Source organism: Crocodylus porosus, unplaced genomic scaffold (genome assembly GCF_001723895.1).
Source record: "Crocodylus porosus isolate Cpor-Errol unplaced genomic scaffold, CroPor_comp1, whole genome shotgun sequence".
Taxonomy (NCBI): domain Eukaryota; kingdom Metazoa; phylum Chordata; order Crocodylia; family Crocodylidae; genus Crocodylus; species Crocodylus porosus.
In genome coordinates this window covers 39,654,013-39,663,801 of record NW_017728906.1, presented here as the reverse complement: position 1 = coordinate 39,663,801, position 9,789 = coordinate 39,654,013, and the positions used below count along the sequence as shown (strand labels likewise).

The following is a 9,789-nucleotide window of genomic DNA, read 5'->3' as shown; positions in this document are numbered from 1 at the left end:
CTTCCTCAGTTCTGGATGTGTCCCCCCCCACCCCTTCCCTTGCCAGGCGCAGCCTCAGCCCCTACTTTGAATCCCAGATCTTTTTCTTCCAAGAGTCGGGGGGGGGGACCCAACCCCCCCGGTTCTCTTCCAAGCTTTCGGGTGCAGGGGACGTGCCTTGCCCTGGAGGCGGGGCAGTGCGCGGGGACGTGCTGCCTCACGAGGCTCTACATGAGGGGGGGCGCTTCTCCTCAGGTCAAGTTCAAGTCCCCCCCCCGGAGGGCGTCCTCCCCCGGCCCAGCCTCCCTGCGGGTGGGAGGGAGCCCGGGCGGGCAGCGAGGGAAGAGCCTCGGGCTTGGCGGCTGCCCTCGTCCCGGATTGGCGAGAAAGAAAGAGCCTCATTGAGCCCGGGGCCAGGGCTATGGGCTGAGCCCGCTCCGCCCGGGGTGAGTCAGTGTGCGGCTGCAGCCCGGCGCTGCCCCCCTCCCCTCGCACACAGGCGCGGGCGCCGGCGGCCGCCACTGCCTGCTCCCCCTGCCCTGGACTCGGCCCGGCCCGGCTCGGTAAGTGCCTCCCTCTCGCGGGGAGCAGCCCGCAGCTGGGAGCAGCTGGGACCTGGCTGGGGAGCGGGGCAGGGAGCTGCCGGGACGGGGGCAGGGGGCTGCAACAGGCTGCCCGTGCGGGTGGGGGAGCCTTCATCCTTAGGAGGGCTCGAAGACCCCGCTAGACAAAGCCTGGGCTGGGCTGGGCTGGTCCCGCTTTGAGGCCCATCTACTTTCCTAGATGTGAGGGCTGGAAGGGAGCTGGCAAGGTCATGGGGTCCGCCCCCCCCCAAGGGGCAGGGGTCAAATGATCCCAGCAAGATAGGCAAGTAAGGCATCCAAGTGCTTCTTAAGGGCATCTAGAGTAGGTGCCTTGCACCGCCGGGGGGGCGCTACCTTCGGGGGGAGTTTATTCCAGGCCCAGGGGACTGGGACAGTAAAGAAGTGTTTTCTTATGACCAGCCTAAAACGGTCCTCCTCAAGAGTTTGTGACTGTTGGACCTAGTCTTCCCATGGGGTGCTCTGGTGAACAGGCGTTCCCAGTGCACACCCCTTATATATTTGCAGGCTTTGGACTAGATGACCTCCTGTGGTCCCTTCCTGCCCTCCTTTTTGAGGATATTGGGATCCCATGAAGTTTCTTGGCTGTGGAGCACAGCCTTGCTTTCCAAACATTGTATGGCAGGAGCTGTTAAGTTTCCTTTAAGGCACGTGCATGGTTTGAAGCGGGGTTCACAGCCTTGCTGTCCACAGCATCACTGCAAGGTGAAGCTAGTGCAGAGGATTCCCCCCCCATTTCCTGTGACCAGGCAGGTCATCCTGATATCCCTCCTCCCTCTTATGAATTTAATATGTGGCAGTAGAATGGGACGATTATTTTGCCTGACTTGGACTAAAATGCTGCAACCCCCTCCCCCCCAAACAGCAGAAGCTGTTAAGTGTCCTTTAAAGCATGTGCAAGGTTGGGGGGAGTTGCACAGCATCACCCTAAAATGTGTCCTCCAAGGGATGATATATAGCACTGCCAAGGGAGAAGAGACTCTATGGACCTCCTTGGTACTTTGCTCAGACACTCTCTGGAGCCCTCCTGCCTCAAGCAACTTGGTGTCTTGAATGTATCCATTTCTAAAGCGCTCCTTATTTTTGTTTGATCCCACAAAAGGGTAGGGGAGAAAAGCATGTCTTAGGATTCTGTGGAAATAGATCTGGTTACTGGCCACTGGCTGTAAAGTTTGGGGATATTTTCCAGGTCTAACTTCATAGCTAGCTAGAGTTTTTCTGCTTTGCATGTATACCTGGTTTCAAGGTAATTGCAGACTTAATTCATTAGTTGTGCCATACCTGGAAGGTGTAGAGGGGGGGCTGTGTGTCACATTCACTGTCCCCAGTGTGACCCTGTTCATCCTTCTGCTGTTTTAATACCCTTTATTGCTTGCCCATGATTTTTCCATTCTGCTCCCTCCCTCCCCCCATTTCGTATTAGCAGCTCCAGGTTTTTTTTCCTAGTTTTCTTTTTCTCCTCCCTGTACAATCCATCATTATATTCACTGATGCCGACAGTACCTTTTTAAAAATCGCATAGCTCTTGAGCATGCACAAACTAAAGGGACATAGAGAGCTATTCCCTGCACATCTCTCCTCCACCCCTGCACTGAAGTTATCTATCTAAGGAGATTCAGAATGGGTTGTGGCACATGGTAGAGTAAGTGCACTGATACAGAAACTCTACTCAAATGATCAGATGGCCTCCCAGTAGAATTTTGAGCGTGAGCAATCATATTTACAAAAGCTAAAATTGTTGGTTACAACTAGAATAAACTTCCATTCATCCCTGTGCTTACTCTGACCTCCACTGTACATGTGAATTCTTAATTTTTAGTCAAAAGTCTAGTTTTGTTTTAAATGTCATTCTGCATATTAACAAAAGCTTTTGTGCTGGAGTAATAATTTATAAATCGCATTCTGCTCATGTAACTTTCCCCACTAGGGAAAGTCAGATAGTTAAGTGTATGGACTGCACATGGAGAACTGTCACATTCCTTAGTTTTAACCCTTTATTGACCCCCAGCCTTTCATTTAAGAAATAAGACAGACCGTGTCTGGTTAGATCAAGAAAGCAAAAATATAATCAGGATATATTTATTAGATATAATTCCAACCTTACCTATTTAAAGTAATACATTATAATTGATCAGGAGAGGGAAGAAACTTTGCACGGAGTGTCTAACACCGTTCTCATTTAAAAAAATAGGAAATGGAAATCAAGCCAATCTATTATTAATATTATGTGGCACAAGTATATTTTTGATGATCAATGTTTTATCCATTTCTGAAAGGAAGTTTTGAAAAAAGTAGAGATTGTAGATCAAAATGATAACTCCAGTCCTTATTTCTGCCTCATAGGCAAATATGCTAACAATAGCTAGCTTACTACAACTCCGGGAAAAACTTTATAGGGAAAAATTCCTCAGCTCGGAAAACATTTCAAAGCTTAGAGCTTTGAATAGCATCCATCCCCACCTTCCTCAATATATCCTCAAGGGTTAAACAAATCTTATAGTACTGGATAGAGTTACATGTTACAAGAATTTTATAAATGATCTGTCAGTTTAGGTTCTAGAAGTGATTAGTGTTTTTTCCTGCTAAACTATTGTTCGAATTTTGTTATACTTAGTGTAGTCTTTTAGCTATAAATATACAGTTTGATTACATTGTTATAGATGCATCCTTCTCCTAACAGTTTGTAGTGCCATCTACTTTTATTTTTTCAGCTACTTTTATTTTTTTACCGCCACCTTTATTTTTTCAGCTCTCTGAAATACTTTTAACAAGTTTTGCTTTGAATTCTTTGCCAGACTCTCCAGTAATCCAAGACATTAATTCCATTGAGGGGTTTCAGGGATATAAAGCATGAGAGTAAAATTCAGAATGTCACAAACTTCACAAAGGAAGAAATTTGTTGTTGCAAAGTTGTTCATTTGTATGTTCTTATAGCGTATTTTTTCTCTCTGAAATCTATATTTTAAAAAGCATATTAATATTGAAAATATTCTTTGTTGGATCTGTACCATGACCTGTGTAATGTGCTGATGTGACTTTGGTACTTGCTGTCATTTTGGAAGCTTATTTTGGGCATACACATATAACTGTGTAAAGGAATACAAGATAACAACTTGTAAAGCAATTAGTTTGAGCAGCATCACATGAGCTAAACACCTTACCATCGATAAGGCAAATCCCTTCCGTTTTGCTTCACCCAAACTGCTAACACTCCACTCTCTAAATATAAGCCTAACTGGATTAGTTTCCTCTCTACAGAGTAGTTCATTATGATGCACTTTCGATGGTATCCACGTACACAGCAAAGCACTGTTTCTTCTCTTTCCTGATTGTGCCTACTCAGTAAGGGACAAAGCATTTGAAAATCTGTTACAGTGGTGATGGCATCCAGAGGTTCCAAACATCTTTTCTTTTCTTTCTTTCCATCTGCAGTTATTAAAAAATCGAAGACTTAATACAAAGTATTAGCAGAATTACTTAAAAGCACTGAGACTGAAACAGGCCCCTTTCACTAAAAAGATCATTTACAAATGTTTTAATTATTGTCATTTCAGGGTTTTTTGAAGTTGGCATGTTTTTCTGGGAGGGATAGATAGAGGGTCAAACAGTAGTCCCTTAGGCCGGGTACAGACATTACACTTTTACTGATATAAGTGATCAGAAACTGGTCTGTAACCTTAACAGACCAGAAGTTTGGCACATATCGACTGGTTTAAAAATGGTGGAACCTGGTCTAAGACTTGGCCCTCCCTCTGTCCCTCATCCCTTAGCCCCTGCACCAAAGGGCAAATGTGTGTTCTGTTTGCTGCCAATCTAAACTATATCGCTAACAGAAAACTGCCTTAGCTCGATTCTGCCCTGGCCTTTTTGAATGCCTGTACCTAGCCTTAATCATGGAATCCTATGGAAGTCCAAGGGACTACCTTGAGAAAAAACCTACCTGTAGAGAATGTGCGCAGAGAAGGCCTCTGGCTTGATCTAGTTTCCACTGAGGTCAACAATGCAGGACCTAATTCTGTGCGTCTAATAATTCACACTGCATTTTTCTAGCACTTATTTTTTTTAGCCTGTATTTTGTATGTGAAACTTTCCCTACTGTTTAATTTTAAATGGTCTTGCTCAGAATTTTTTTTTAGTAAGACAGTTTCAGCTTCCAGTAGACTAATGTTTATCTACGGCTTGGAAGAAATATCTTATCTCCGCACTCTGGTTTTCATTATAGTCCCAAACTGGTCACTTTCACAACATATAGAGTGCTTTTGTTCCCAGCGTGCTCCTGGTCCTACACTTTATAGTCAGGTAAAACTTGCAGTGATGTCAAACTTCATTGAAAGTTTTGTCTAAATAGACAATTCATGTTTGTATCCTGTGAGTTCACATTTGATTTGGCATGCTACAAGGCTGCATAGTAGGAGGGCAAAATTTAATATGCTTACTTGCTAGGATAGTAAGACTAGTGTAGGTAGAAAGCCAGCAGTCTAAAATTACTTTGCTAAATTTAAATGTCAGTAAAAAGTAGGTAACAGAAAAAAATTAAAGGGTATATCTAAATATGGAGCTGCGGACATAATCTGTTATATTTAAACTGCATTTTAACCTATTCTATTTATGTATAGTATATGTATAATCTAGAGAGCTTGATTGAGTATAAGAAACAGTTATTTAACAATGAAAACATAGGGGTATATTCTTCTCCAGATGCAATATGTGCATGGATAGTACTGATTCACATATAGGTATATTTTATTTGTGATGACACACAAGTCAGAATTTTTTCATGTTGACTGAGAACTAAAATGATATTTGATCTAGAATAAACACAAGTGGATTTACAAAAGGTCTTATTCCCACGCTTATATTTGTGACAAAACTGTCATTAACTTGAATGGAAATATTTGCCTGCATAGAGCATAGGGTTGTGCCCTAACAATCCCTTTATCAAAGTTGCAGTGTTACAACATGCTCTGTGCCAATGCTTTTTTAATTAAAAAAATTCTGAAGGGGAAAAAGATTGTTCTTGCATGCTGCTTGCATCAGACAAAATCCCTTCTTGGAACAACTTTCTTCCAGTAGGAGAAACTTACTCCAGAATAAAACACACTTTTTTTTTGAGAAGATAATTAATATTTATATGATGCGTTATCAAATAGAAGGCAATAAGCACATGTTCTCATTTTATCTGGAGATGCAAAGTACACTGCTGCAGAACAGTTTAAAAATAAAACCCTGATTTTACAGTCAGTTTTATATGAGAAGTCCCATGGAACTCCGTTGGACTATTCACTTGTGTGAGGGTACTTTTGTGCAAGTGGTTGTAGAACTGGGCCTTATTTTTTGCATTAAGGAGGCCAAGGTAGTAGATCTAATTTATCATGTGTCCATCAGCTGGAATTTAGATATTTGTTAAAGTATTCTGTAAGTAGCAGTCCTTCCAGTACTTTTTGCCATGTTTCTATTTATACTTTTAATATATAGTAACCACTAAATTATTCACGTTCTGAGATTATGTCATAGCGTTTAAATAAATTAATTTTTTACCTTTCTTAAAAGGTCAAGTTTTAGAAATAATCATTATCACTGAGTCACATTGCACTTGGGACCTTCTTCAGAATCTACCCCTTAGTCCAAAACTTTCAATTATAGGTGCTTACAGTTGTTCACATCTATAAGTAGGGATTGAAATAAGGGATCTGCTGTTTCAGAGTGATGACCACACAGCATTCCCAAGAATCAGATCACGTTAATATATGCCTAATTGTGGATTTAACCTGCTGACTTGGGAGTTCGGGGGTTTCCACAATGGCATGAAGATGATATCTTTTTCCTTGACAGGCAGAAATAGGAGAGGCTGTACAGATGAACTTTTTAAAGACTTTAGGGGTGACCTCCTTTGAGAGCACTGGGGCAAGAATTTGTAGGTGGAACCACAGAGTGGCAGGGCATATCCAGTAGGTCAGAGAATAATACCTGTCTCCTAGCCCACAACCTAATTTACAAGAAGTGGATGCAACAGGACACAATCACAGGAGAGCAAAGAAGCTGGGCTGTGATAGCGGTTGCAACTATGTGCAGAGGCTATAGTAGGTTAGAAGTATATTTCTATTCCATGCTTGCCCTACTGTATATCCCCCGCACAAGAATTTTTTACTCCTAGCTTTGCACTGAACTCCATGAATTAGCCATAACTGTTTGGAGTTCTAAGGCTTTGCACAATTATCTATTGCTAATTATATTATAATAATGTTATGATACTGCTGAGGTCAGGGCCCCATTTTCCTATTCACTGAACTTACACAGAATACAATTTAATAGGTAATTTTCTATCTTCTAAATGATGAATCTTAGAGATTAACTTCAGCTAATCACAGCATTTTCCTGGCTTTACTATTTTACTGTACGTTGGCAATTTTATGATCGTTTGCTCCTTAAAAGTAGATAGGTGCAGTATCCTAAAAGTTTTTCAAATCAAAACAGATCTTATAACTGTGCATTTTCTTAAATCTACAAGTTTCAGTGCATTCCATGAATAAATGTGGTTATTTTAATGCAATTAAATGGGTGCAAGAGAATTGTAAGTTTAATGACAAATATACCAGATTTTTTTAATAAACTATATTCTATATAAAAGTGAGAATACATATGAACTACAGGTATCCCTTGATTTATGCAGGTTCTTTATATGCGAATTCACTCTTATTTAGACCCATAATTCATTATATGGAAAGTAAATTCGCTCTTATGTGATCAGCATAGATGCCCACCCCCACGCCCAAACAGGTAAGTCTGTGGGGGGGAGGGGAAAGGGCCATGGCCCCATTCACCCCAGCCCTGGCTGCAGTGGCCCTGGGAGTGGCTGGCGCCAGCTGCCTGCAGCCACTGGGCTGCACCATGTTTTGCCTCTCCCCCTGTGCCTGGGCTCCACTTGTCCCCACTCACCTCTGCTCCTAGGCTGCCCTGGTGCAGGCAGCCGGCATCGGCCATTCCCAGGGCTACTGCAGCAGGAGTTGGGGTGAGTGAGGACAGGCAGAACCCCAGGGGGTTTAGAGCACAATGCAGCCCAGCAGTTACAGGCAGCTGGTGTCGTCCCATCCTGGGGCTGTTGCAGTAGGGACTGGGGTGAGTGCCGCCACCCAGGGCTCTGTTTGCCCACGCTCACCCTAGCCTGTGCTGAAGTGGCCTTGGGACCATAGGCATGGCGCAGCCCAGGAGCAGATGTGAGTAGGGACTGAAGGAGCCCAGGGGTGGGGGGACAGGTGGAGCATGGTGCAGCCAAGCAGCTCTAGGCTGCTGGTGCCGGCTGCTACTGGGGCCACTGCAGCCAGGGTTGGGGTGAGTGCCGTACCCCGCTCTGCCCAGGGCTGTGCTTGTCCACACTCACCCCAGCGCATGGTGGAGTGGCTCCGGGAGCGGCTGACACCAGCTGCCTGCACCAGGGCACAGTGCAACCCATGTACTGTATAAATCTAGAGAAACCTGTATGCCTGTCATCAAACTCCTGTTAGACAACCAAAATACAGCACCATTGCTTTTCCTTTTTTAATTTTTACATACCTTATTAGAAAATTGGATTTATAAGGAAAGAAATTACTGGATATGTAGAAGCAAAGTCTTTTAATTTACATTCAGGTTTTTAAGGGAGCTTTGTCAATTTTGAATAGCAGACATAAACTTTGTGATTTAGAATTCTGTTTATGAAATAGACTATTCTGTGAAATTCACAAATTATTCATTGAGGATTTATGGTATTACTTTAAAAATGATTTACAAGATTCTTATAGGAATATGTATGATAAAATTAAGCCATGATTTCTCAAAAAGACCTTTCACTATAACGTTTTTTTCTGTGATTGTGGTTGATAGTTCAAAACTTCATAAAGTTGTTAGAACAAATTTGTTCTACTGACATGAGAAGAAAATTTTGAAATATACAGTGGATTTTTTTTTAAACAGTAGTCTAATTCTGCCTCAGTTTACTTCCCATGTATACTTAGAACGTCTTTTACGTTTTTCCCTGGATGAAAACGGGGAATTTTTTAAAATGTCATTGAAGAGATTTCTGGTATTTTTAAGTTTTATAACAAACAATCCCCGGTGTACTCTGCATCTCTTGCAAACAAGACAAGCTAAATCATTTGCCACCCATGCATATGTCAATGTCCTGAAATTACAAGAAACAAATCTAACTAGAGATAATTAGGGCCCCACTTCAACAAAGCCATTTGCTGTGTGATAGAAATAAGTGGTTGTCCAAGTCAGATCCTAAGATCTTGGTTCTTCCATCTTTACTCAGGCAACTTCATGTTGACTCAATAGGAGTATTGCTGGAATGCGAATGTTAGAATTGTTTCCTTAAGGACTGACCCAAATCCACTGAAGTCAATGGAAAAATCCCCAGTTGATGGAAGTAGGTTCTGGATTGAGGCCTAGGATGCCAGTGGCTGCTTCAGGTAGATTTCACAAAAAGCATGTTATGATAAAAAGATCAACTGAAAGTTTTAAATCTAAATTATTTAGTGATGTCATATTGTTCATTTAATGTTTTCCTTTTAAGGTTGACAGCGTTTTTATTAATGTGTAGAGATCGTGTTAATACAGATAACTTTCAAGCCATTTTGTTTTGGGTGACCATCACTGCTTAGAAATATATACACACTATCAAAGCAGCAATAATGGTTAATCTGAGCAGATGATAAGCCTACAAACTGTTTCTCTACAGTGCTTTCACTAAGAATAGAAAAAGAAACAGGCATTTTATGCTTTCTGCTGCAATATCTATTTGAACTTCAGTAGAAAAATATGACATTTGAAAATATTAACCAAAATGATTTTTTCAGTGTTAAAACAATATTAAAACTAAACAAACTGGTGTATACTGCACTTCTTCTGGTAAGATTATTTTCTGTTTTTAAGGGAAACAACATGCCTTAAAAATATGAATTTGAGTTTTAAAAATGTTCAGATGTTGTTGACGTTATACACAGCAAATGAATTTCACCCACGTTGTAAAATACCCAAGTATGGTGTATGAACCACTTTAATTTCTCTGCGATAATTTGGAGAGCTTGACTGAGTATAAGAAACAGTTATATAACAATGAAAACGTAGGGGTATATTCTTCTCTAGTGCTGGTCTCTGCTGTGGGTTCATAGATTTCATAGACATTAGGGCTGGAAGGGACCTCGGGAGATCATCGAGTCCAGCCCCCTGC

At 41.9% G+C, this 9,789-nt stretch overlaps 1 protein-coding gene across 3 annotated transcripts in view; it reads left to right on the top strand.

The window, feature by feature from the left end:
• The first annotated feature begins 278 nt into the window (after positions 1-278).
• ERG (ERG, ETS transcription factor) overlaps positions 279-9,789 on the top strand; it is a 243,195-nt gene continuing 233,684 nt past the window's right edge. For 2 of the 3 annotated variants that reach the window (XM_019528942.1, XM_019528938.1), the window contains exon 1: positions 459-542. The gene's annotated coding sequence lies outside the window, so the exon portion shown is untranslated. Of the gene's footprint in view, positions 426-458; positions 543-9,789 lie in introns of those variants that run through there. The other variant, XM_019528939.1, reaches the window with a different exon arrangement.